The following is a 27,872-nucleotide window of genomic DNA, read 5'->3' as shown; positions in this document are numbered from 1 at the left end:
GTTTTTTTTCATAATTTTCGCCAGAGCCATTTATGCTAGTGTAGCTGTGGCCTCTCTCTCCTTTTGTCTAATTATCAGAACAAGGGTGGCATTCTGTGAAGCCCTTTCTTCCACAAGACTCCTGCTGTCTGAAACACATCCGTCCATATTTTAAACTATTAGCAGGGGTCTGGGGGTGAGGGAGGGTTGATGGTCTTTTACTTGTTTATGCATTTGCACCCAAGAGGTTTTCATTGGTTGTCAATCTACAGACTCTAATACTGAAGAATCTGTTTGGCATGACTGGAAAAATACTTAACCAGTTAATCTTTGAGATGTAATTAGAAATAAACACAAGGTAGTAAGAGAGAAAGCAGGTGGGGCTTTATAATGACACTTCATGAACTGAAACCCCATATTTAATAGTCTCAAGTCATGGGCAACCCATAGGACACTTTGTTTAAAGAACTGATAATGAACAAACAACATTCATCGGCAGGTAGCTGTGTAAGAGCCACTGATGATTTTGAAAGTCAGAATGATGACCGTGGATGCTCATATTGCCTTTGAAAAATTTGAAGCTAATACTGTTTGCCTTTCAGAAATTTGTTATAGTTAGGGCATGATTCTGATTTAAATTGCTCTTCAGATACCATGTCTTCTGTTTACTTTTGCTTATAGAAACCTTGAAGTTTAAGCAGCCAAATAAAGCATAAGTACTAAATATTTGAATGTTAAAGTGCAAGACAGGACCTTCACCACCATGTCCAAAAAGTCACATTTTCAAAGTATCTGTCAATACAGACAATGCTTACTTAACTGACTTATGTGACCACATGCAATCTGGCACCCACAGATAATTAGGCCACTCAGAGAGTGTCATGCAAACAAGAGAACATTGCAGGCTCTCAGGAGTGTGAAGCAGTGTCCTGTTTACATTTCCTGGAATGGTTAAATGAAGGGCATTGTGAAATGCTGAAGTGAAATTCCATGAGCCACTGCAAGTTGTGCACCTCTCAAAATGTTAAGAGGGGCTATTACCCCCATGCAAAGGCTGAAGGTCCAATCCATTTCAAATTGTTAAAAGCAGCTAGAAGGAGATGTCTGTCCATGAAGGAGGTGTCTCATCTGTTGGAGAAACCGGCAGACTCTTGGGCTCATTATTTGCAGAATGAAAAGGGAATCGCAACTGTCTCTTCTGATACACTTGATTAAACTTCTCAACCGAGGGTCACAAAGAGATTGAGAAAACATCTGTTGAGTTTTGCAGCCAATAGTTTCAGTTCATATACTGACTTTCCAAACTTCTTATTGGGCAGGAAGTATCACACTAACAGGACTTGCTGCGAGGTCTCTGGAATGTTCTCTGTTGGAACCACATCTTTGAAACTGCCTGTATTGGGATATTTTACTCTTCTCTTTGCCTGCAATTCTCACCCCAGTGAATAATATCCAAAAAGAATGAAATGAAATCACTATGGTTTCAAGTCACCCAAGACAGAAACTTCACCTTTACCTTGCACAGAAGTTAGCACTAGAATCAAATATATATCCAAATCGAACTTAAGTCACCAAAGGCCTGTTATCTGCGGTCTTACATCCTTTAAGAAAATGTGTCTTGACTATATAGGTCTTGAATCACTTCTGCTTTCACTAAATTCACACTATAGCATATAGAGTTTCATATTTTTGTTATGGCTGTAGTTAAACCACAGACCCTCTCAAATTTGCAACTGGGGATAGCTCAGTACATCTAAAAAAATCAAAAAAAAATGAAAGAGATTCCACAGTGTGTCCTATAGAGCTGTAATGCCCCCTCCTGTCTGCTCTGCCTTGGGTGGAGAAACTCACCTGGGTTTGTGCAAGTCAACTGTCAAGTGAAAGCTGTTTCTCTGCTTTTCTCTATCTCCTTTCTCCCACATACATCAAGTGCTGTAAAAGTCCCATCGGTCAGTAGTGACACTGTTCACACAAATTCTATTCCACTTTCTCATTTGGCCACCTATAATCTACAGGAAATAAAACATAACACTTAAGGTGCTTCCATTTTTATTAAATTGCCTAGTTAATCCCAGTTATCTTTGTGTCTAGGAAGATGGGTTAGTAACATATTGTTTATTCTGATATGCAGGTGATGTTAACTTATTGTACATCTGCGCAGCAACAGATCTTTTCAACTACTAAAATCTTGATGGAAATGATCAAATGGACTTACCTGGCCTGTTTATCTATCTTCAGTAAGATCTCATTTATTCTTTATCTTATAAAGCTCATGCAATAATTTATAGAATATATTTAGTATAGATCCTGCCTTAACTCCTTGTAACTTTTCAAAAAGGAGTTGGTGAGCCCCTTAGCCAGGATTAATCAAAGGAGAAAATAACTCTGATTTGGTCTGTTTTTGCTCTTTTCATCATCAGTTTGGCATTGCTTATGATGCTTTTTCATATCCCCTGTTGTTCAAGTTCCCATGAGGTCCACATGGTTGTTTCGCTGGTCAAGGCTTTTATTAAATATTGTAGAAGATTCTCAGGACTCCTCACTACATTTGTTCGAAGCTCAGATTTTCCATGGAGTCTTCATCAGTCATGTTTTCAAAGCAAGTTTACATGTTTCTAATACAAGGTGAAACTTGCTCAAGTTCTTATTGTATAGATGGATTATTATAAATCTGAAGAAGAGCAGGTGTGTGTGTGTGAGTTTACAGACTCAGGCTTTGTGTTGGGAAGAGAGGAGCTTTTTCTCTGAGGCATATACTAAAAAAATTCTTCCCTGTTGCATAAAAATAGTGAATGCTGCAATTTCCTACAAACCAATCTTAACTTCTCATTTTTTAGATTTTAATATGCCTTTAATTGTGTGAGTGGCAATAGTTACAAGGTTGAAACACTTTTAGCCTATAAAACGAGCTAGTAGATTCTTTTATATTCTATAGTTTCAAATGAAGTTAGGCTTAGAGTCCCCAAATGATAAGTTTAGCAGGGGGATGCTCCTAAGTTCTCCTTTAGGTACAGAAAGTCTGCTGTGCATGGAGGTCAGAGCACAGGAGGTCAGGCATATTTTGTAGTTTCTCTCCTTATCATACATTTTGGGACCTCCATAATCTTAGTGAATCTTGGTCTCACTCAATAGGCCACAGAGGGTCAAATTGAAAAGACTGCAAACAGAAACAGATGACCTGTTGATGCCATATTTTCTTTAGTTTCCCTCTTTATTTGATAATCGCTGAATAGATTATAATCTAGACATGAAGCAGTAAATATGCTCCTCTGCCCCACTCTATATCCATAAAAGGTCTTTGTTGAGTAGGGCCCCAGGAGGATGCCTTTAATGTTGAGATGCCTGTGTTCTGATACTACTGATGACTCAGCTGTATCTCCAGCTGGCTATGGGATCCTTGGAAAATACATTAATTCCTGTCAAAGTTTCCCTCTGGGTATTCCAACTAGTACTCAGTCAGAAATAATGAACTATTTTTCTTCAAACATCTGTTGGTAGAATTCCTTAAGATGCCTTAGTAACTGAATCTTAGCCCAGAAACTTTTCATGACTCATGAGGAGACTGAACCCTGAGTTGAAACTGTATGTGGGAGAGCTTGATAAACATTTAAACACCTATCTGACTACATGAGAGTGCTGTCTTTAGAAGAAAGAAACTCTTAGCTTCCTCTATTTTTACAGTACTCTTAATGCCAAAAGTTTGACAAGTATAGTCTCCCATAACATATCTACTATTTGGGGGTGGCTCACAGGCAATCAAATTTAGAATACTTTAGGCAGAAAGGAACAAAGTGAGAAAAATGACTCTTTGGAATGAATATACCAGCTCTGTCATATTTGAAGGCCTTAATCATCAGCCATCCATTTGGAAAGTTCTGCCCAGGGAAGGAATGAAATAGCTAAAGAGGAAAACTAATTAGGAAAAGAAAGAGTTCAAACACATATTATGCCAGCTATATTCAGAGTCTAAATAAGCCATTCCCACAATAAAAAATAAATAAAATAGAATATGTGTTTTTAAGATATCTGTCATTCTTTAAAATACATTTCACTTCTAATGAACTACTTTTCAAAAACTACACATGGTAAAGATGCCTTCTTCCTGGACATCCTAAATTTTAATTTTTCAAATAAAGAGTCCAAAAATATTATAATATGTGCAAAAAGGGTGGAGGCTGAATGTTTTACATAATTCCTGGTTGCTAGGAACTATACTGAGATCTTTCCAGTGTTCTTATATGCAGTCTTCCCCACTATCCCAGGAGGCAGGTGCTGCTGTTTTATTATAGATGAGACAGCGAGCCCCAAAGAGGAAGACCTTCAGTTGGAATACGTGTATCAAGTCCTAACCTATAGGCTTTGCTTCCCAGGAATCATTTGTGTTCGATGCATATGAATCAAATACAATTGACCATTTCTAACATTAATGGGTCATCTTTGGGGGTCCTAAAAAAAAAAAAAGAAGTCCCAGGTCATTATTTGTTCTGAAATTCTTTGTTGAACCAACCAGTCACTTCCAGTCACTGCATCAGTCAGTCAACAACACTTGTTGACTGTTTTTCCCTTTCTTGGTTCTCCACTTTTCTCTCATAGTTTTGATTAATAGAATCTGGAACGTTAGTGATTAGAATCATCTTAGAAATCATCATGACCTTAATAAACTCAAGTTTTCCCCACCTCTTTGGACAATTTAAAGTGTGGCTGTGCATAATGAAGTCCTTCCAAAGAGCACAGAATGGAAAGGCAGGTAAAAAGAGTTACATTACAGTGAAGGAATGAATCGGCCACTACCTCAGCCAGGTGATAAAGGTCATCACCACTGATAGGCCATGTTGTATGGCCAACATATGCAATTACAATGGCACTTTTCCTCTGCAGTTTTCATCTGAAAACTGTATTACCCCCCTCTAATCATGAGAAAACCATCAGAAAAATCACATTTGAGAGATGTTTTACAAATACCTGACCAGTACTCCTCAAAATTGTCAAGGTCATCAAAAACAAGGAAAGTCTAAAGAACAGTCCCAGCCAAGAGGAGCCTGAGCAGACAGAAGAATTAAATGTAATGTGTTGTCCTGAATGGGATCCTCAGACATAAAAAGGCACTAGGTAAAAACTAAGGAAATCTGAATAAAGGATGAACTTCAGTTAATAATAATATATCAACATTGGTTCATTAATTGTGGCAAGTGTGTCACACTAATGTAAGAAGTTATTAATATGGGAAACTGGGTGTTGGGTATCTGGGAGCTCTCTCTACTTTCTTTGCAATTTTTGTTTTCTGTAAAAGCCTAAAACTGTTCTAAAATAACAAGTGTATTGAAACAAAAAATGTGCTGGGAAAAATCAGTAAATGCTCATTTAAGCATCTGTTGATTTAAGCATCTGTAGAGTCATGTATTTCTTTAACTTGTTTCCTGAATGTGATAACTTCAGTAGCAAGTCTGAAGGGAAAATTTGCTTATTCACTCATTCATTTAACAAGCATATAGTGAATAATAACAATAACAGTAATAACCAACCTTTATTAAGTATTTATATTTGCCAGACAATGTGCTCAAAACTTGGCTTATATCACCTCATTCAGTTCTTACACCACCATTTTGAACTAGCTGCTCTTCTTGTCTTTATTTTACAGATGAGGAAACTGAGGCTTAGAGGGGCTAATATCTTGTCAACGTTATTTGGCTAAGTTGTAGAGCCAGGGTGTGACTCTAAGTTGCCTGTTCATGGTTCCCATGTTTTAGACACTTTATTAGTTAAAACTGCATTCAGCTGCATATATCAGAAACCCAGTTACAATTGTTGGGTTTATTTTTCTCAGCTGGGGCTTTCCAGCTTATGTGGTTGATCTAGAAAATAATTAAGGACTCAAGATTCCTAGATTTCTCTTCATTCATTCTAGAGTAATATGGCTTTTTCTCTTAAAATCCAGTTTCATATATAAATTGGAGGATAAGGAAGGAAGATATGAAGAAGAAAGGGTGTCACAAATATCTGGACAGCAAAACACTCAAATTCTTGGCAGTCTTCTGCTAATATGTTATTGTCAGAAAACTGTCATCTAGTGTGAGGGGGACTGGGAAATTACGTTCACTATTTTTTTAATTTAAAATAAAAATTCTAAGATAGGAATTGTTCAGAACAAAACGGTAGCTGGTTGGTAAGGAAAAAGAGGAGAATACCTAGCATATAGCTGATGGATGAATTAAAGAATGGATATTGGGTAGCAATGGACTGTCTGCCACAGTCATTGAGCGCTGCTAGGCTGCTTGGGTAGAATCCACTCAAAGCACAGTTCCTGCTCTGAAGTTACTCATAGTTAACTAGAGGAGACAATCTTATAGGCCATGTAGAGTTACAAAAATAGCCACAGGGAGAAAGAAATGGCCCTGCAACAGCCTGAGAAAAGTAGAGAGGTCTTCCTGGAGGAAGGGGCATCTGAAAAAAAGGATGAATAAACGGCAAAACATTAGGAAACTTTATTTCAGGCATTGAGGTGAATGTGCATCATCCAATAAGAGACCAAAAGCAACTTGGCATTGAGGAAGGTCTGTGTCAGTGCCCTCTAAAGCACATCTCCAAACCACACTGGTCTTATGCTTCCCCTTTCCCGCCTCCTGCAGAGCTTCTCCTCATTTGTTTGGTCTCAGTGTCAATGCGTTCTCAGGGAGACCTCCCTCATGGCCCTGCCTAAATAGATCTCTCCTGCTTGCAACCCTGCCCCACCTATTAATCTCTAATTTAGCTGCTATTTATCTCTTTCTTAATATTTACTCTTTACCAAGTATATGGTAACCAATCAACAAATATTTGTAGAATGTCAGAAATGATAGTTATTTAATTTGCTTAATTTTAGAGGTATGAATCTCAAATTATTTTCTTCTGGGTATATTCTAGACAAGCCCATTGGATATTTAATCTTTTATTATCCTTAGCACTGATTCTATAAGTTTTTTCTTTTTCCCTCCTGAGAATTTCTTTTATAGCTTTTATAGCAAGAACCATGGACATTGAATTAAGGGTTAATTCTAATATATGTTTGGATTCTTAAAAATATTTAATATAACATTTACCTGTGGTTGATTAACAATATCTATTATTATAAATATGCAATGTATAATATAAATCTAGGGATCCATGAAAATGTATTAAATGCAGCCATTTCTATTGTGAAAGGAACTGTAAATTTCATTTCTACCATCCTTTAAAATTTTTCTGGTCCTACTTATCAGTAGATCGGTTGTTTTTGGAAGGTCAAACAAAACTGAGCTACTGTTGATTGCTGTGACACAGTAGAATGGAATGTATGACATATCATTTTATGATTCAGATTTCTACATCTGCAGAGAAATGTTTATGCATGTAGTTCCTCTGCTTGCTGAGGACCCATCAACTGCAAAGAAATACAGTAATAAGAAAAATAAATCCATTTCTTATAAATTCTGAAACAATTGAACACAATCTATAGAAATGTATTCTCATTGGATACTACTCAGTTATACTGGTGTAGCAAACCTCCCAATAGTTTTATTTTTATTTATGATGCATTTTCTGCTTTTGCCTCATGCTGTGTCACAGCGTGTAACCCTGTTCTGCAATGCAACATGACAAGGAGCCATGAGACTACACTCCTAATGCAGTCTTCTGCAGAGTGAAGTCTAGGATCCCACGGGGGCATCCAGGACCTCGTGTAAAGTCGTCAAAGCTGAAAATGCTATCTGAGGGGAAAGGTTAGACAGAGACTTGGAAGGTGGTCCAGGAACATAGGTGGTGGGGAGAGAAGAACAAGGCTGTAAATTATTTATTGGCAAAAGGAAACATAAAGAGATCAGAAGAAGGCCTAAATGTAGATAAATTTTGTCATAAGAGGAAACAAATAGACTAACCATGGCAACTGTGCAGCTTTATCCACTGGTGTCTTATTATAACATCAAAAAAGTATAAAATTAACCCCTCAAGATAAAAGAAGTTGGCCCTTTTAGTAGGTAGGGTTGCAGATTGAGGTTCTGTCAATAGGAGCCCCATAGGAAACAAGTCCCAGCTACACAAATCATGAACTGATGCTGTTTCTCAGAGATTCTCCCTGATTCTGTCCAGTGTCTTCTCCCAGGTTCCTGTAGCACACACTGGACATGGTGCCTTCTTACAGTTCTGCTACCTAAAACTGCTGAAAGTTATGTGGCCTGCCACACCTTCTGCTTCAAGCATTAATTACTCTTTGCCATCCAGATCCCCACTGCCTCCACTTCTTCTCTATCAGTGATGTGCAGTTATAGGTTTAAGGGGAAAGGATGAGCTACCATCTTCACATACCATATTCACACTGATAGCTTTGAATATGAAAGGTATCTCAGGAGTGCAAAGCTTTTTATTCAGCATAGATTTCTCTGTGACAACTCAGAAAGAGTCATATGTCTTATCTCTAGTTTCTGATGCAAAATGCATCAAAAAGGATGGCCACCACATAAACTTGAGTATTCGTGAGTGGTAGCCTCCAAAACCTATTAAAAAAATAGGTTTTTAATCATGGTTAGAAATCAGATTCCTTTGACTTATATTGAGATATTTTTACCAAGAGCATGGCAGAAGTTGAGCATAACAGCCTTTATGTGTGTTAACCAGTAGCAGATTTAGTCCTGCCTATGGTATGGGACGAGTTGAAGGTCAAATCTTGGTAATGGTATGTCAGGAGCATCCAGGGTACAAGAGGCTTTTAGGGATGCTCACAACATAGGTCTTACAGGTGTTATCCCTGGGGGGGGGGGACAATATCTGTGGGAAAGAAATTAAAACTGAACACTGAAGGATGAGTAGGAGTTAACCAGATTAAAGGGATGGTGGAAAATTTGAGGTGAGTGGAGAAGAAAATTCCAGGCAGAAGCAAACAGGTTGGAAGGTGTGTAGCATACTTGGCTGAAATGCAAGTCATGAGGACTGCTGGCTTACAGTGTACGGTAAGGGAGACTGTTGGATGGCGCCATTGGACTCTTTCTGCTGGGGCAGGAATGTCCCCAAAATCTCCTCACTTACTTTCTTCATACTTATATTCACAAGGAAGAATGAATATCTCCCTTAACCTGTGTCCCATAAGCATTTTATATATCCTTTATTATAAACTACTCATTTTGAATATGCATTTTATGTACATAAATGATAAATGAAATGAAAATATATGTTATGAATGATATATGTAAAGCAAATATTACCTTACAATTTCTCATTTTATCATTTTCAATCTGGAATCTAGAAGCTATTCAATATATATTTTACCTCAATGGAATTTAATAATTACAAATTAAAGAGATATAATGTTTTATGTAAATATATCAGTATCCAACAATTTGTCATCAGAATTTAATTTTAATTAGGGTAACAGTCTAGTAAATTACAGAGGTAAGACGTCTGAATCTTTTTTTTATGTATAAAAATTCATGTTCTTTTGTTAACTAGTGATAAGAAAAGAGAATTGTCAAAAGTCAATGTGCAATTCTAGGGTAGTCAAATCTAATGCTTAGTCATCAAAGTAACTGAATGAGCCCTATCAATATTTGCTGCTTTGTCTTTTAATGGCCTTGATTTTACCTTTTTATTTATTTTAATGAATCATATAGCCAGTATACCCTAACTCATATGTCTTTTGGAAAGAGGTGGGATAAAGGAAGTAAATACATCGATGAGCTCAGATGAATGTTTGTATCATCAGTTAGAGAGGTACCTGTGCTTTTTAACACAAAAATTTTATGTTTTTAGTTGATCAATTAATGAAACACTATTTGTAGTTCCCTCCCACACATTTGCCTCTATTTAATGATCTGGGAAAGAAAGATAGTAATACAGCAATGGAATTTTTAATGAAATTAAGTGTGGTAGCTTGCCAAGCAACTATAGGAATAAGAAACTACATGAATGAACCTGAAGAATTTAGGAATCTGAGCAAAAGAGAAAACTAGATTCAAGAAGGACTTAAATGCAGATTAAGACATCTGGAGAGAGGTACTAAAAGCAGACATTCAGGAGGCAGGTAAAATCATAAAGGCTGTGAGAAAGCAATGCTGAGGTAATATAATAGCTCATCAGCTATTTCATTATGTAGCAGTAACATTATAACTAATTCCCTTTGTGTCTCCAGTTTTGAATCCCTCTCACAAAAGTGATAGATTATGTATCTCTTAGAAGAACCTTAGAATTCCAGAAGCTTCAATGGATGTGCCATATAATTACCAGAATGAGGAAATTGCCTTGGATTATATTACAAGATCTCCACCTGCTTCTCCCATTTGTTTCACACGGAAAAAGGAAGCACTCCCAGGCCTCCATCAAAGGAGCCAGCCGAGTGATGAACAAGAAAAGCATTCACATACAGAATCACCCAGAACCTCCACATTCTTCAGTAACTTTGGGTCCTTGTCCTCTGATTACTTAAAAATGGCCTTATGCAAACCTCACATTGCAAGGCAAATATTAGTCTCCACTGTCCAGGTACCCTACTTGGCTGTAAAGGGAGCCTAACTATCCCACATTCATTTTGTAGAAGTTATTATAGAGGAAATGTTAAACGTGTAAAGCACAGCAGGTTAGTTTGGAGGACTCCCGTGTACCTATTATCCAGCCTGTCCATTCACATCCACTCTTGTTTCTTCTATATACACTCATGCTTACTTGTTCACCTCACAGCCAAATGTGGAAGCGCATCCCATACGTGTAGATAGTATGTAGATCTGAAAGATAAATATTTAATTATAAATGTATAAGTATATATGATACACACACCTTACAGCATTGCAACTCTATCATTACCACTCCTAAAGACTTAATCAATACTTCCTTAATAACATCATATTCATTTTTTATCTTCACTGCTCAGCCTGGCCCCATGTAGTAGTATTCAGTAAATTTTTGTATGAATACATGGGTAAAGACTTCTTCCCACATAATCAGTTTATTAATTCCAGAACAAAATATTACTGCTTCCAGGTTATTGCTGGTCATCTTTCTCTCTCAAAACCTTTCCCAAGGGTCTCTTTACTGTAAAAACTTCCATACTATCCCTAAGTAAAGCTTATTACTTCTACCTTTATTCTGTTGCTGTAAATTCTGAGTGTTTTTGAGCACTGACAATGTGCTGGGAACTGTACTCAACACTTAGCATAGATGAATGTAGTTTGGACTCAACTTGATTACAGAGTACACGCTTTTCCCTGTTTTTATTTACTTTGAATTGCACTTAGTAACTCAAAAAAAGCTTGAAGAAAGACAGAAGGAAGGAAGGGAGATGAGAAAGAGGAACAGAAAGAAAAACAGAGAAAGGGGAAGGAAGGGAGAAAGGGGAAGAGAAGGGGGTCAAGGAGGAAAGAAGGAAGGTGTGTGTGTTATTGAGATTCCTGGGGAGGGAGAAAAGTAATAGGACAATTATATGGTACTATACATCTTAAAAAATGTGTTTGTGTTCATCTTACTTGCTTTTTTTAATAACCTATAAGGTAGATGACTTGTTGAAACTCATAGAACTGGACCTAGATTCTCAGTCTTTGGGCTCCACAGCCTATTCTTTTCAGAAATTGAAAGTCAGTAATATCCATTCTTTGATATGACTGGGATCCCAACAGAAAGATCTAAGTGGCTTTTGTCTGTACAGTACTCTAGCTCAGGGGTCTGCAATGTTTTTTGAAGAGAAGCAGAATGGTTGGCAATCAAAGCCTTAAATGACCAAAACTGATGACTTGAGAGGCTGATGGGAGGGTGTCTACAGTCAAGGAATGCCTTAAGTGTGATGTGGAGGAGGGTATAGATGGGGGTTACGGACAAGACAGCATTCAGCCACACCTCTCTCCTTTGCCCTCTGTAAGCTGCCTGAAACCAGGGCCTTGAAGTCAGTCATTCCCGAAGAAAACACTGCCAGCAAAAACTCACTCACACGAGGTGGCCTCTTAATTGCAAGGTAGGTCCATGTACTAATTTATTGTCTAAGCTACAACTAATCTAAAGCAACATCCCAGCCTCACCTTGTAAATCTCCCTGTATAGCTTTTGTCACACTTTGTACTTTAATATTTAAATAGTTTCCATCTATTGTCAATGCAATTAGATTATAAATTCTACAATGGCAGTAACCATGTCTGTTTTTTTATTTTTATTGAAGTATCATTGATATACAGTCTTATGTTGGTACAATGCAGCAGTTCAACAGTTACCCAAATTATTAAATCCTCACCCTCTCTAGTATGGTTACTACCTATCAATGCAGAAAGATGTTACAGAATCATTTACTATATTCTCCATGCCGTACTACTGTCCCTGGGACAAACTTATATTGTGATTTGATTGCAAATATTGTGCCCCTTTAACCCTCATTACCCTCCCCATCCCTGCCCAAAACCCTCCCCCTTGGTAACCACTAGTCATTTCTCAATGTCTATGAGTCTACTACTGTTTTGTTCCTTCTGTTTTGCTTTGTTTTTATATTCCACAATAAGTGAAATAATATGGTATTTGTCATCCCCCCCTGGTTTATTTCACTGAGTGTAATACTTTCTAGCTCCATCCATGTTGTTACAATGGCAGGATTTCTTTTCTTTTAATGGCTGAATAATATTCCATTGTGTATATGAACCACATCCTCATCCATTCATCTATTAATGGACACTTAAGGAACCATGTCTGTTTTAATCACCACCATATATATCAGTTACAATAGTTCCTAACACATAATAATCTGTTAATAAACATCTGATGAATGAGTGGATGAATAAATGAATGAGTGAAACATATTCCAATTCTTTTGTGACATAGAGAATGTTAATACCATTTTCACACAGTGTAAAGTGTAACTATACAAATGGGAGTACTTAGAATTATCCATTTTTAGTTGGATGACTATTAACTATTATCTTTGTGTGCTATTTTGTATTTAATTTTTATAGGTTAGGTATAAATTAATATATAGAATAAATATTAATAAGGGAGGAAGAAGAGAAACGTATAAGCCGAAAGGGCAATTGCACATAAGCGATGCAGATATATTTTTAGTCTTAAAACTTACAAAGAAATCTTTGAACCTACGTGATTCAATTTCTTTTCTCCATTTTAGATTAAGAAAAGGTTTTACAGAAGGTTACAGTTACGTAATAGTGTATCTGGGACCTGATTGAAGGCTCTTTCTTTTTAAATCAGTAATTCATCCTTATTTTGTCCTACTTCACATTGTCAAAATTATCTCAGTTTTTAAATTTCTTGTTTTATGGTGGCTGAAATCTGAAAATTCAGTAATGGATTTCCAAGTGTAAAATTTAACCTGCCTTCACTTTTCCAAATGAGCACGTAATGTGAGTTCCAACTGTACGAAGGAGGCAACACGTAAGCATTTCTCCTAAGCATCATTTCAAGTCCTTGAAGTCATGCACAATAAATCATTTATTCATGTATACAACCCTACTGGTATCCAATTTCTCAGATATGTGATACCATTCAAAAACACTATTTGAACTATTTTCATGGTAATATAGCATTACAGTATTGCAAGTGTTTTATAAACAAAGGGAAAGTCCCATGTTGGAGCATTTGAGGATTCACTAAATCTGGGCTGCAGATTTAATTTCTGAAATATTTCATTATCATGACAGACATTTCAAACTAACAAGCATTTTTCTTTTGGGGAAAATCAAAGCCATACCAGTTAGCACTAATGAGAAATGAGCTCACAAAAGCTTGGCAATTAAATAACTCAAATATTATGTAAAAGCCAAATCTATTTAAAAACTAATTTCCCCTAGTAATTTACTACAATTTTCACTTTGCACATCACTCCAGGAATGATTTCATTTTTGTTTCTTAATACTGAGGAAGAAATGTTGTGTCCAAGTAAGGCAGAAAAAACGGATATGTCACAATCTGAGAACTTCAAGTTAATGGTTAAAATAAATATCTCAGACTTTTCTTTACAGGTCCTTCTTTCCTTGTTAATAACTTACGTCCTTCAGGAAGGCAAAAATCAATCCTCTAGGAGGGTCAGTACTCCATCATGGGGTGCAGGCAGCTCTCACTTATCCAGCCATCACTACTGAAGTTGGCATTTTGTTGCAACAAGGTCGATTAAAGAACACGAAGATGAGGTAACTAAAGCATATACTATCTGTTTCAGTGGCCATCATAATCTTAGCTGAACGTCTTGGAACTCTGGTAAGAAATAGCTAAAAAAAAAAGAAAGATAAAGAGAAAATCTTATATTGTATAGAGTTCATAGATTCTCCTGTTGGAAGTGACTTCAGAAATGCCTTCCTGAAGCTCCTTGGCAAATTTTGTGACAAAATTCATCTCTACTTAAATTCCTCTTGCCAAGGCACTTCACCTTCTTGCAAAGCCCCTTATTCCTTGTCTGTCAGGATTCACTGCTGGGGAATTTGTGTCCCTATGATTTCCAAAGATCAATAGTTGTCCTCTGGGACCCCACAGAACCCCAGCCCCTTTTTGCTCTGACAACTTGTCACATCTATGAATACTGCTGTCATAATTCTAGACATGATTTTATATGTGACTTCATAGGTGATTGTTTAAAGGAGTTGCCATTACAGGAAGGCGAGGGAAAGCAAAGGGAGCTGCCTTAGATTTTATGGTGCTCCTGGGACCTGGCTGCAAGCAAGGAGGAGGCAGTGGGAGAAGGAGAGAGGTGGTGCTGCCGGCCCATCATCCCTGACCTGTACCTGTGTGTCCTGTGCTGTCTGGGTTTTCTCCTGTTACCCTTGCAGGCAGAGTGGATAGATCTAAATCCCTAAGAAATGAAACAGAAAATGCTCCAAGAGCCTCAGAAATAGATTATGAAGGGCTGGCAAAAGAGCTTAATGAAAGGAAGAAATAAACATAATTTAAGGAGACAATCCACCCAATAATAGAATTACATGCATACCTAGTAAAATGCACAACCCACTATTGGCTAAATAATTGGAATCTGGATTAAATGACTGGTTTGGAAAGCAGTATCTTTGGAGATTCTGATAGTTTCCAATAAATGAATATTTCTACAAAGCAAACTTGTTAACTGCTGCAAACTACATTTTCTTGCCTGTCTCACTACAAGTCATGCATTTGAGGAACAATTTTATGACATTTAGAAGAGACATTTCTCCATTGTAGGTGAAGTGAGGAGACATTTAAAAATAGTAACTGCATTAGCACCTCTGCTCTGGAGGAACTCACAATCTATTTTGGTAGAGGATAGAAACAGACAAATTGTAGTATAATGCTGTAATAATATTACAGAGATATGAAAAAGCATTATGGGGGCAGAGAGAATAGTGCAAAGAGTCTTTCCAATAAGGAAGTTTCACATGTAACATATTACTGAGCTGAGTGTTGAGGGATGAACTGTAGTTTATCAAATAAAAAAGGTGGGGTGGGTGGTAGTGTGTTAGGAAGTGGAAGGAACTTATGCCCAGGCAGCCACGTGAAAGGATCTGATGCCTAAGACACAAGAAACATTCAGCGAAAATGGAAAGGGAGGAGGAAGAGGTGATTTGAAAGGTACAGTCAACGGGATTGTGAAGAGCTTTGTTTGCCAAACCACAAAGTGGGAATCTCTATCCAAAACCAACAAGAGAAAAGATTTGGGTTTTTTTAATTTGGGAGTGAGGTGACAAGCTTTATTTTATAAATTCAAGGAAACCAGTTAATGAATACTTCTGCAGAAGCAGTGGGAATATAAGTGGAAACAATCAGGAGGCTATAGCAAGAGTTCCAGGGAGACATGATGCCAACGTGAGCTGAAGAGCAGTGGCAGCAAAGACAGACAAAGGGCACATTTTTAAGAAACACTTCTGAGTCATAAGAGATTTGAGTCCATCTGGATGTGATGACAATGAGAAAGAAAAGTGAATGAGCTTGTTCAGGCTTCTCAGTGGGAGACTGGGTGGAAGGTTGAATCTTCTCATGATAAGATTCTAGAAAACTAAAGTTTTTGAAGAGATTACATTTGAGGGGTCTGTCCATCAAGGACCATAGATGGGCGTGTCTCCCCCTGGGTCTGGGTAAAGGGCTCCTGACAGTTTACTGGGCAGATCCTTGGGTGGGCAAGATTGACCTCAGAATGCAGCTGAGAGGGACTAGCACTGAGTCCCAGGACCAGAATCCACAGCTGGATGGAGGTCAGTAGGCCTGCCCTCAGAGGCAGAGACGAGTATGTCTCTCACCAGACGCCTGGGTGGACTGGATTGTTCCTGGTCCACACCTGAGAGGAACTGTGTCCCAGGGTCATTTCAGGATACGCAGTCAGACCGATGTTGGTGGGCCTGCCTTTCGGGGCACTGATGGGCATGTCTCCTTGCAGGCCCCTGGGTAGGCAGGACTGCTTCTGGACCATAGCTTTGAGGAGTAGAGGCAGGATATGGGCTGCTTCAAGATCAGCAGTTGGACCAATGTTGGGAAATTTGCCTCAGAGGCATAAAGAGCGTGTCTCCTCTAAGTTTCTGAAACCTAAAGAGTGGCTGGAGCCAGGTCACAAGTTGCTTCAGGGTCCATACCAGGACTGAGGTCTTGGGCACAGGGGATGTGACTCCTCCTAGGTCCCTTGGTGGATGGTGCTGGTGGCAGGAACAAGGTGAAACAGGGAGACATGGCTATTTCTGGGTCTGTAGCAAAGACCACAGTTGGTGAGGTTACTACCTGGGCAAAGGCCTGTCTTCTCATGATTTGGTTTAGAAGTAGAAAGAGAATTATCAATAATATCTGAGGCAATATGGTGTTAGGAGTTAATATTTTAAGAGGTTAACCACTGATTAACAATAGAACAATTATTCATTTTTGGACTTAGACAGTGGGACACTGAAGTATCTTCTTGGAAGATAAATTATAATCATCAGAATAAGTTATATATAGTTGACATAGTATCCTCAGAACCTGTTACGGCCCCTGGGATACTGCTGTTGATCGACATTGGCAGCAAGAATGCCCGTAGCTACTTCAGTCCTAGCTCCTCCCAGACATTCTGCTTCAGGCAGTCATGCAATATGGCAACACCCAGCTAAAGAGCTCTGGGGACCTAAGGGGATATCAAACATAAGAAGGAAACAATCACAGATGTTTTATATTTAACCTGGAAGCAAACTGGTCACCAAACGTAAGATTTTGTGAAATCTCAAATGGGCATTTTTTTCTATCTGTATGATTTTGTAGAACTAAAAAAATCAATTAGCTCCATGGTATTGGTAGAACTGAATATAAGGTCATGTAATAAAATTAAATGTACAGCTCAAATAAACATATTTCTTTATAATTGGCTTCCAATCCTATTTGCATATCAGAAGCATCTGTGGAGCACCACATACTTTATACAATTTTGTCAATTATACCTCAATAAAGTGGAAAAAAATGAATTATCTGTGAAGATTGTTAAAGCTTAGGTGCTTCAATTCCAGGTATCTCTGCCACTTCCTTCTGGATAAGTCACCAAACCTATCTATGCCTCAGTTACCTCATCTGTTAAATGAGGATAGTAAGTGTACCTTTCTTACAGGAATGCTATGAGGATTAAATGAATTTGTATATATAAAGCCCTTAGGACATTGCCTGGCACATGATAACATGCCCTCATATAGTTCTGCTCTTATTTTGTGTATAGGCAACATGGACCTTTGTTTCTAGGCTTTCTGGTTTTACTATCAGTAGGGGTTTAGTCCTACAGGGAGCTCAATTGGCCTAGTCTGGCATTGTGAACATAAGGCTAAATGGGGAGAAAGGTATGTGAAAGCTACCGTGGCTGTCAGGGCATACAGTACTCTGATGAGTCATGTGTGGGGAGGCCATGGAAAAGGGAGAAAGGGAAGGCATGCAGAGGCCATACTTTGTAACTCTAAGCAGGTAAATCCTGCACCCTAGTGATTCCAAACTGAGATTTAGCCTTGCTGTTTTCTCTAACTTTTCCAGAGTCTGCTGAAATATATTTATTATTAAAAATGAAAATAGATGTGTTTATCCAAAGGAATCCTATTCCATAAACTTTGTTTACATTTATTTAAGGCATAGATCCAAAATTCAAAATATGGAAACAAAATGTGGAACTAATCTTGGACACAGTAGAGAAAATTTGGCAACTAGAGTATAAAACAGGTACTTCCAGAACTGAATGGCTCTGCAGATTGTTATGCTGGACATTGTCCATGGAAACCTCTGCAGACAAACAAATGAGGGGTCAGATGACTTCTCTCTTCTCAGTGCCATGGCCCCTGGATGCTTGACACAAGCTCTGAGAGGAATATGCTATAGAAAAGGGGTTCTAGTTTTTTGCCAGCCTAGGAGTCGGGAAAGGAGAGGGTTGAACACAATTTCTACAGTTGTAGAAAGTACACCTGAACTTACGGCCTGAGATGCATGTCTGTTCTGTGGAAGGATCTGTCTGGTGTTGAGAATTCTTATGTGCTGCAGCAATGATCAATTTATTACCTCTCAGTTCCCAATCTACCCTTTCATCACCTGCTTTGCAACTATCATGAAGCTAAACTTGTCAATAGGGGGCGCTGGAGGGACATTGCAGGAGGAAAGTTTACCTTTCTGGTTCCTGGGCGTTGTCAGTATTTTTGCCTCTGCTCCTCTACATTACTGCTAAGGGCACTCTCTCCTACCCGAGCACCTCACTGAGTAGCCTCCTAGCAAACTCTTAGCCTCAGTCTCAACCTGGTGACCACTTCACTCACTGTGACCCTCCTGATGTGGGCCCTATGTGCCCCAGGCTGCCCACCACCCTGCCAGTAAGTGGGCTTCCAGGGACTCATCTGGGAGGCTGCTTCTGCTAGCCCAGTGACTGAACCAGCTCTGGTGGAACAATGCAACCAGCCTCACCATCCAACGGGCCCCTCATATACCTTCCACAAGTCTTAGGAATCCTGGGCCTTAGGAAGCCAGCCAGGTCCCCTCCACGTTGGTCCTTCTTTGGGTTTTGTTCCTCAGCCCGAGGGTGTTCTTTAGAGCAGGGGTGGACAACTGCAACCTACTGTTGATTGTTTTAAATAAAGATTTATCAGAACACAGCCACACTCATTCATTTGCATTTTGTCTCTCTCTGGCTGCTTTGCTGCAATGGCAGATTTGAATTTGCAAAAGCTTAACATATTTCATCCTTTAACAGGAAAATTTTGCCAACTCCTGCCTTCGAGTTTTCCTCTCTCCTTTATAGTTACTCCATTGTAACAGTTAATAATTCTTTATATTAAAGTGTCCTCATTCAAATTACTGTGTGGTTTCCATCTCCTAATTGGACCTTACTGATTCTTGCGCTGTGTATCTGTACTCCCTCCGGGCATTACAAATCCATAGAACTGGGACCGTTTCAGTTTGGGAAAGAAGCAGCTACTACTTTACCCGCAGCCAACAAAATCCCCAAGGAAAGGAAATACTGTGGATCTGTCTACTCCCTACAAAGTGGAAAAGAAAAAAAAAATAAGGAGAACAATAATAAGTTAATTATATCAATAAATTACCTCACCACAGCCATACCTTATTCATTTGTTACACTTGAAAGCAACCCAAATGTCTAGCAATGTAGTAAGGATTTGGTAAGTGGTTTTGAACAAATGCATTGAGTGTAGGAATAAGAAAACTTGAAAACACACCATAGGTGGCATTTTTCTTTCAATGCAAAGAAATGACATATCATAAAATGTAGATAAGCTATGGGTAATTTTTCCTCAAATATTTACTCTGATTGTATGAAAATCATGGGACATATGTAAAGAAAAGAGTTGTGTCTGTGAATACATTATCTTAAACTATAAATGCAAATGAAGTGGAAAACACAAGAAAGATAATTTTCTCCCGAAACATTCTGATGATTGAGACAAGCATTGCATTTTTTTGGTTTGAATTAGTTGAGCTGAACCAGTTGCTCGTTTGACTTTGCAAGTGAGGCCACCGCCATAGAGAGGTTCATACTGGGTTCACTTCAATAAACAGCTGTGGACTGGGGTCAGCTCTTATTTTATTTAGCATTATTCATTCATTCAGATCCCATATTTTCAGCTAATTGCAGGAACAGGACTCATTAAGGAGAATAACTCATTTACATGGAAGAAGGATGCAGCTTGCCCTTTTGCTCGCATCTCACTTCTTTCCTTTTGCATTTCTTCTTTTTTCTTTATTTGAAGTAATGTGAAGCACAAAACATCAAATCAAGGCCCTTTAAATTCTGATTTCTTGTTTCCCAAACATTGAAACCTTTCCGTGGGCAGAAATTAGTCTTTGCCAGATAATTCACACAGAAATTTACATTTTAGTTCACCCTCTTCAAGAGAGCATTTTGCCATGCTTATCACATCTTCCCCCCTGTGCAGAGTACTCTGTGGTGTTTAGCTCTGCCTTCCCTGCAGCTGATTGCAGGGCATTCATTGGAAAGCTTGTGATGCTGCTGCTATTTTCTCTGCTGTTTACAAAAGCAGAGAAAAATTTCACACATTTTTGAGCACTTCGGCTGTTTTAGCGCCTTTAAATGCCACTTATAAGCCATTCTAAACAAACCAACCTGCCTACCAGGAAACCAAAATACCTGTTGGCACTGTTTTTTTTCCATGATGGATGAAGAGTTTTCTTTAATGCACCAAATGAATTAAAAAAATGCATTTTCTTTCAGGCCTACTGAAGACAGAAATGAAGGTAGCTCAGCTTCAGTCAAAAGATAAGAGTAGTTTTCATTGTTATCAGTAGGCACTTGAGAGAGGGGGAGAGCGATGGTTGCCCTCTATAAGTAATGGATAGAAAACTATTGTGTTAATTGTCTTGTTATTTTGTTCAAACCGATCCCTACGTTAGTGGGTCTCAAACTTGTTGCACATTGTAATCCCCTGGAGACCTGTATCCACCCCTTGGAGATTGGGATTTATTTGGTCTGGGGTGTAGCCTCCTCTGTGGAAGCTGGAAGCGCCTCAGATGATTATGATATGCAGATGAGTTTAGAACCATTGACCTGGGCTGTCTACTGACTTCAAGGACTAGGGCAGAGCTATCCCACAGAACTTCTGAGGTGGTGGAGATGCGAACTTTAGGGAGCCATACTACACCCGAAAGCAGGAACAGAGTGAAGAGGCTGGTGTTGTCACAGCCAGGAAGCTTAGAAGAGGCTTACACAGAGCTGAAATCCAGACCTCTGAGAAGATGGCTTTGCCCAATGGCACTGAGTGGCATGTATCATTCTAGGAATGCAGAAAGAAAATGCAGTCACTGCTCTTAAAATCTACTGCTCCCATCAGGGAGGAGAGCTGATGCTGCGAAGACTGATGGAAACAGACAAGAAGGAAGACCTTTGATCTTGCTTTCCCTGCCTAGCAGTGCCCCTCCAGTGCCCCCTTGTCACAGGACCAAACTGGGAAAGAACTGGCCAAAGGGAAAATAGTTTGCAGAGTCCTAGCCCCAGTCAGCATTGTCCAAGCCAGCCATGGAAGGGTGGATTTGGAGCTGAGAAACAATTGTTAATGCTCAACATAACTGTAACCAAAGAAATGCACATTTACATAAAATAAACATTTCTGCATATTCAATTAATAAAGATTTTTAAAAACAGTATTATTACAGGTTCTGTGAGCTTGCATTCTTGTACACTATTGGTAGATGTGTAAATCAACATCTTGGAAAGCAAATTGCAAGCCTAAAGTGCTTATATACCTTGACTCAATAGTTCTGCTTCCAGAAATTTATCCTAAGGACATAATGAAAACTATGATCTAAGGTTTATGTACAAATATTTACTGAGACACTGTTCATAGTAATAAACAACTTAATGATACAAATAGGAAATGATTAAGTACATTAAAGCAAATAGGCATTATTTAATTTTATGAAATGGTTAAAATTGGGTTTGCAATGCAATTTATTGACAAAGCATGTTTGTGGTGTAATGGTTGAGATTTTATCTTTTCATTTGCTACTTTACTACAGTTTTGTTATTGACTTTTTAACTTCCTTCTCTTTATATTGCTGTATTTTCTGGTTCCTACAATATGCCTACATTACATTACTAATACTATAGTACAAATATTAAAATAAGTAACAAAGGAACAGATCCATTACCTTAATAGCATTAAAATAACAATGTTTGTATATAAACAAAAACAATGCATTGGGAAAAAAAACTGAAGGAACTTAAAACTTTTCTGTTCTAATATTTAGTAAGCTCATATAGATTCATAAGAAAAACATCAAAATTGCCGGAAGAGAAATGAATGAATGCTCAAAATTATTTGTAAAAGAAACAGACATGCGACTAATGAATTTAAAGGAAAATGTTTGTTATTAAATTAGCAGAGATCACAAAATTTGATGGGAGTAGTACAGTTAATTATAGTGTAAAACCATGGGACCATTTTGGCGAAAAGCTGAACTATTTATTAACAGTTAAAATACAAGTATCCTTCAATCTTGTAAAAACAATTCTTAGAATCTATTCTAGATTATAATTTGAAATAACAGGAAAGAATTTATTCCCCAAAGTATTCATAACTATTAAAAATTAGAAAATAAAACAAAACTGGAAACAATTTAATGCTTAAGCATGTATGAATATTTTAATAACCCTAATGTTATAAAGAGTGAAATTGAATGAACCCATTAAAATTATGTTTATGAAAGTTTTTAAAGAGAATAATGTTGAAGTTTTAATACTAAGTGTGACATCAGGTTGTGCAATTTAATAGTGACTATTATCTCAGCTGGGCAACATTATGCATGTAACAGAGTTGGAACAAATACTAAAGAGTTAAATGTGTTTGCCTCTATTTGCTAAAATTAAACATCTTTTATTTCTTTATAGCTTTGTCAGTTTTCAAAAATAGGCATTGCTCAAATTTAAAGATCATCGTTATAATAAGAGTAAACATTTCTCTGATTAAGTTAGTTTGACCTATTCGTCCCTAGCTAAATCTTCTAATATGGACATGAGAGACTCTTATCTTTGTAGGACCATGATTTACAAAACCCTGTCTGGATTTTGACAATGGCTTGGAAGGACAAAGTTGGTAATAGGAAGCTCAGCCCCTGCTGGATTTAGTATATTTTGTTCTTTCAGAGATTTGTGTTCCAGATCAGTGGTTGACAAACTTTTTCTATAAAGGGCTAGATAGTAAATAATTTAGAATTTGCACATGTGTCACATATTTGTGTCTTTGTTTCTTATGACTGCTGGAAATGTATAAGGCATCTTTAGCTCCTGGACCATAGAAAAGCAGTTCACAGACTAGACTTGACTTGCAGACTGTGGTTTACTGCCCCCGTGTTCTATATCACATATACGGGAGGTAGGTAGAGATTCTCTGTGATGTTTTTCTTATGAGTTCAAACACTGGGACAGCTAACAAGATTCTCCGTCCTCCACATCTTCTGTGCCTCTATAGCCATCAGAAGGAGGGACAGAAATGATAAATAAATGTTACTGTTATTTACTGCCAAAAAAAAAAAAAGCTGCAATTCAAATGACTCCAAATTCAGTGGCTTATAACAACAATCGTTTATTATCACGGACCTGATTAAGTCAATTGCTGATTTAGGCTGTACTCAGCCGAGCACTTGACTGAGTCATACTTCTGAGGGTTATCTGGGATCATATATGATAGAATCTAGACAGGAGTACTGCCTTTTTGAATAAGCCCACTCGTAGTCTCAGAGAGACCTAGGTTTCATCTTATTGAGGCTATAGGCATTCTCCAGAGGACACGTCAGCAAGCCACAAGCCCACCTTTTCCCTGACTCATCCCCTCAAAAAGTCAGCCAGAAAAACCTGTCCCTAAAAAGCGTCTTAGCCTGTAAGAGATGCCTTCTTTGTTCTGCTCGCCAGAACAGAGGGCTCCCTCTCAGGTTTAGCAATAAACCTGCTTGGACTATGGAGTTCACGTCCCCTCTTTTCCTTTCAATGTAGGCCCCTGGAATGGCCTAAACTAGGGTAGTAGGGCTCCACTCTGAGTATCTCTCACCCTCCTCCTACAACTAGTGGGCTTACCGGGACTGTTTTTCTGCATGGCAGTGGCAGGGATACAAGAGAGCAAGCCCAAATATTAGGCACTTTTCAAGCCTTTAGTCAAGGAATTGTTCAACCACAGCAGAGGCTGAAGTAGAGCAAGCCGCTGAAGGTCTGGCAAGCAGCTAAGATTGAGGGGAGGGAGATGTGACATTTTCAATACAACCATACCTTGAGCCATTCAGATTTATTCCTACTCCCTTTTTATATTTGGTACCCATTCCATAATCTTGGGCTCATACTTTTGTCATAACAGGATGTGCTTACTCCTTTCTCATTTCTCCTAGAAGACTTAAAAAGATTAGTAGTGAAATAAATTAGAACCCATACTATTGTAGCTAACTTTACATGGATCAAGTATCCTTTGGACCAATTAATGTGGCTAGGGTCTGGGTGCTACAATTAGCAGCCCTCCTATTTGAGATAGGTTTAGGAGAGCTATTTCTAGAAGATAGGAGTGTTGCATAAAAGTAGGAAAACATGTCCAATAAAATAAAAACCACTACCTATATTGATTATGTATACACCAGAAGCTGTTTTTAGTGATTTATGCACATACAATATCATTCCAGATTCCCTTCATCCAAGAAGTTGATCTCACTAATTTCTGTATAACATATGAGGAAATTGAAGTGTAAGAGATAATCTGCAAGTATGTGGCAGACTCATACATACTTCAAACCTGGAACTCTCCGATTTCAATACTAGGTTCTTAACCACAATGCCTATACTGCTTCCTGTCCTTGAAATCAGATTTGCATTCTCTAATTTTTACGTCCAGCATTCACTTGAAAATTAACTGCCTTCATTCTTTGTTTCCTGTACTTTTGTTTTTAATGGCTGACAGCTTTACCTGCTTACCTTCAGTATCTAGGAATCCACTCATATTTTATATTTTTGTGATTGTTTTATTTTTCAGCAAATATCTACTTTCCATTGATGTCGGGTTTGGCTGTTTGACATGCTTTGGCTAATAAAATGTTTGTGGAAGCAAACAGAATGCCTTGCATGTGCTTCCTAGATTTAGCTGTGGAGCTGAAGTATGGAAAGAACATGCCATTTTAGGAGGCCCTAGAATGAGATGCATGGAACAGCTCTCCAACGTGAAGCAGAGCAGCCTAGCGGAGGCCATCCTAGCTTGGAAGAACTACGGTTGACCTGCAGACTTAGGAGAATAAATGCTGTTGTAAGTCACTGAATTTTGAAGTGGTTTGTTATGCAGCTCACATCTTTGGCTGCTTAGCTGGATTAAGGACTTCTAATGAACTAGAGCTCTCCAATAAATAACAAAATATTATCATAAGGTTAAGAATGTGTGGACATTCTCTGAAAGTTGGAAGTTCTCAACAACGGCTTATCTCAATAAATGTTTCCTTTTCCTTTGTCAGGCAGAAACAAATTCCTCATTGTTGTAAGAAATTGCAAAATGGTAGAGAATAATCATCATTATTGGTACAGATTGTTAGAGATTGTTAGGGAGTAATTTGTTGAAAACATTTGTCTTTTCAGCAATTCTGTCTCCTAAAGAACTTAAATTCATAGTTATTAGTAATATTTGGTATAATTGCAATATATTGCCTTAGTGTAGCAATTTATGTACCTCACTGATTGTCTCTTATTTTCCAGTCTGTACCGATGCTCTCATTCAAATCTAACAATGCTACTACATCTTATAAATAAAGGAATTAAGTCTAGAGAGGAAGGCAAAAGGGATCACTTAAAGTGTCATAGATGAGGTAGGCCAAAGCTGGATCTGGAATTGTGGGTAGGATTTGGAAAGGACCAGGAGGGCACCACAATTTGGGGAAAAAACAATTAAAATAAGGATTGTGGGGATAGAAGTCAGTTGGGATTCCATTATACCTGGAATAGAGGATTTATTTACAAATTGGTAATAAATATGTTAGAAATGTGCAGTAGGGAAATATTGTCAAATACATTAAAAGAATTACCTAAGTTTATACCTGACAGAGCAGGTAGTAGGGAGATTGTACAAAATGGTGTTGAAAATAATGATTTATGAAGATCTGTCTTGTGAGGATAGTCAGTTAAAATCTTTAGAGTTTGAAAAACAGTTTTATTTGCCTACTATATACCTACTGCATGCTTAACACTGCACTTGTAAGTTCATATACATGGAGAATCAGGCATTGTAGGGGTTAAAAAATTGCATAAGACATTGTCTCTTCTCTCTGTAGAGCAGATAGATAACTTTTATAGCTATTTAATACAAGTTATACTTTAATAAGTGCTATAATAAAGGTAAAAAAATTAAGAGAATATGGACAAGGGAGAGATTAATTACTATTAGGAGGCTCAAGGCAGTTTTATGTGAAATATTGCAAATGGAGTTGCTATTAAATTACTTGAAATGGGCAAAAAAGGGCAGAATAAAAAGTGATGTCAAAGCTTTTAGCCCAGGAGACTGTAATAATGGTGTTGGTACTGACAGAATTAGAAACCTGGAAATTATGATAACATTAACTTTGTATCAATTTTATAATTAATATGGGTTGAGATGAGTCAGCTAAACTTTTTTGATTCAGTTCTCAATTCATTCTGTGGCATGGTTAGAAAACATTATAACATTTGTTTTTAAGAGTTAACCTTATTGAACTCAAGATATTTAACTCAAAAAGGGTTGGTATTTAAATGAATAAAGAATGAGGAAATGTGTCCTCATTTGGTTCTTCTTAAACATCAATGGTGTGTTCTGGAAAATGTGAAGAAACACTTAGCTTAGTTAAGAATATATTGTCTAAAAGACTATCTGTAGTATATTATCTTTTGGAAAGTTTTGGAGGTGGTGTAGAGATTACAAATTCAACTCTAACCCTGAAAAGTTTGGTGATAATGAAGACAAACATGGAAACAGACATATGCAAGGAGAAATCTCATATTGTATTGTAACAGAATTTCAGCAAACATGGGCTTTGGTTGGAGGAAAGAAAAATCTAAGCCAGCTCCATGAAGTCTGGAAAATATGTACAAAGGCATTGCCAATAACATTACATTCCAATCAGTAACACATGCTTTTCTTGAGGTTAAAATCAGTATTTTAAAAAGTCAGCAAAGGGAGTGAGATTTCTGCAGATGCTATTATTTTTTAAGTTTCTTCCTAATGCTTTAAGTCAAAGTCCCCTCCCCATATAAGATGTGCTGGCCTGGAAGTCCTAACATCTATTTCTATAGACTGGATAAGGCACTTTCATCTCTCAGGACCTCAGCTTCCTCATCTGAGGAAGGAGAGGACAAGACTGACTTGACTTTCTCTCTCCTCCTTCCTTCTCAACCTTTGCTTCTCCTTCCTTCCCTTCTTCCTTCCATGAGCTCTTATTGAGGCCCTCCCTTGTGTCCTAGTTTGGACTGATAATTTACCCAGAATACTATAATCCCTAACAAGTCTCTTCAGTGTTGTCTTCCTCAAAGATACTCTCCCATATGGCTTAAGTAATGAATCTAAAGGTGTCTATTTCCTTTATTGGTCTGCTCTAGATAATTCTCCCTGATGGGACTTCCCCCTGACCTTTCCATTGCTTCATCTCTGGCCACTTTCCCCAGTTCTGTCATCCCCTGGTCACTGCAGCATCTTCTGAATGAAGAGAAAACCCCTAACTTTGTAAATGAACCAACTCTTACTTGTACTTCAAACTCTTATCATTTACCTTATCTGTGTAATACCTTCAGGAAGAGATGATTCTTTCCTTCTCTTCAGTCACCATGCTTGGTATTTGCATTATTATTGTACTTATTCCATTGTTTTATATTTTTTTATAAGTTTTTTTGGCCCTGAACACAGTGCCTTGCCTGTAATGGGTGGTCAATAAATATGTGTTGATGGTGATGTGTTGTGAACATTTCAGCAATTTTTATTTGGTATTGAACTATAGAAATGTCCTCTATATTCAACTTCT

The 27,872-nt window shown here is 37.9% G+C and overlaps 1 long non-coding RNA gene across 1 annotated transcript in view; it reads left to right on the top strand.

The window, feature by feature from the left end:
* LOC140843580 (uncharacterized) overlaps nt 1-27,740 on the top strand; it is a 32,892-nt gene extending 5,152 nt beyond the window's left edge. The window contains exons 2-3 of the long non-coding RNA XR_012121428.1: nt 11,829-11,920; nt 24,878-27,740. This is a non-coding gene — a long non-coding RNA (uncharacterized lncRNA). The remainder of the gene's footprint in view (nt 1-11,828; nt 11,921-24,877) is intronic.
* Nucleotides 27,741-27,872: the final 132 nt, after the last annotated feature.

Source organism: Manis javanica, chromosome 10 (genome assembly GCF_040802235.1).
Source record: "Manis javanica isolate MJ-LG chromosome 10, MJ_LKY, whole genome shotgun sequence".
In the NCBI taxonomy this organism is placed as follows: Eukaryota; Metazoa; Chordata; class Mammalia; order Pholidota; family Manidae; genus Manis; species Manis javanica.
Note: the sequence above shows the minus strand (reverse complement) of the source record. Positions and strands in the feature narration are given on the sequence as shown.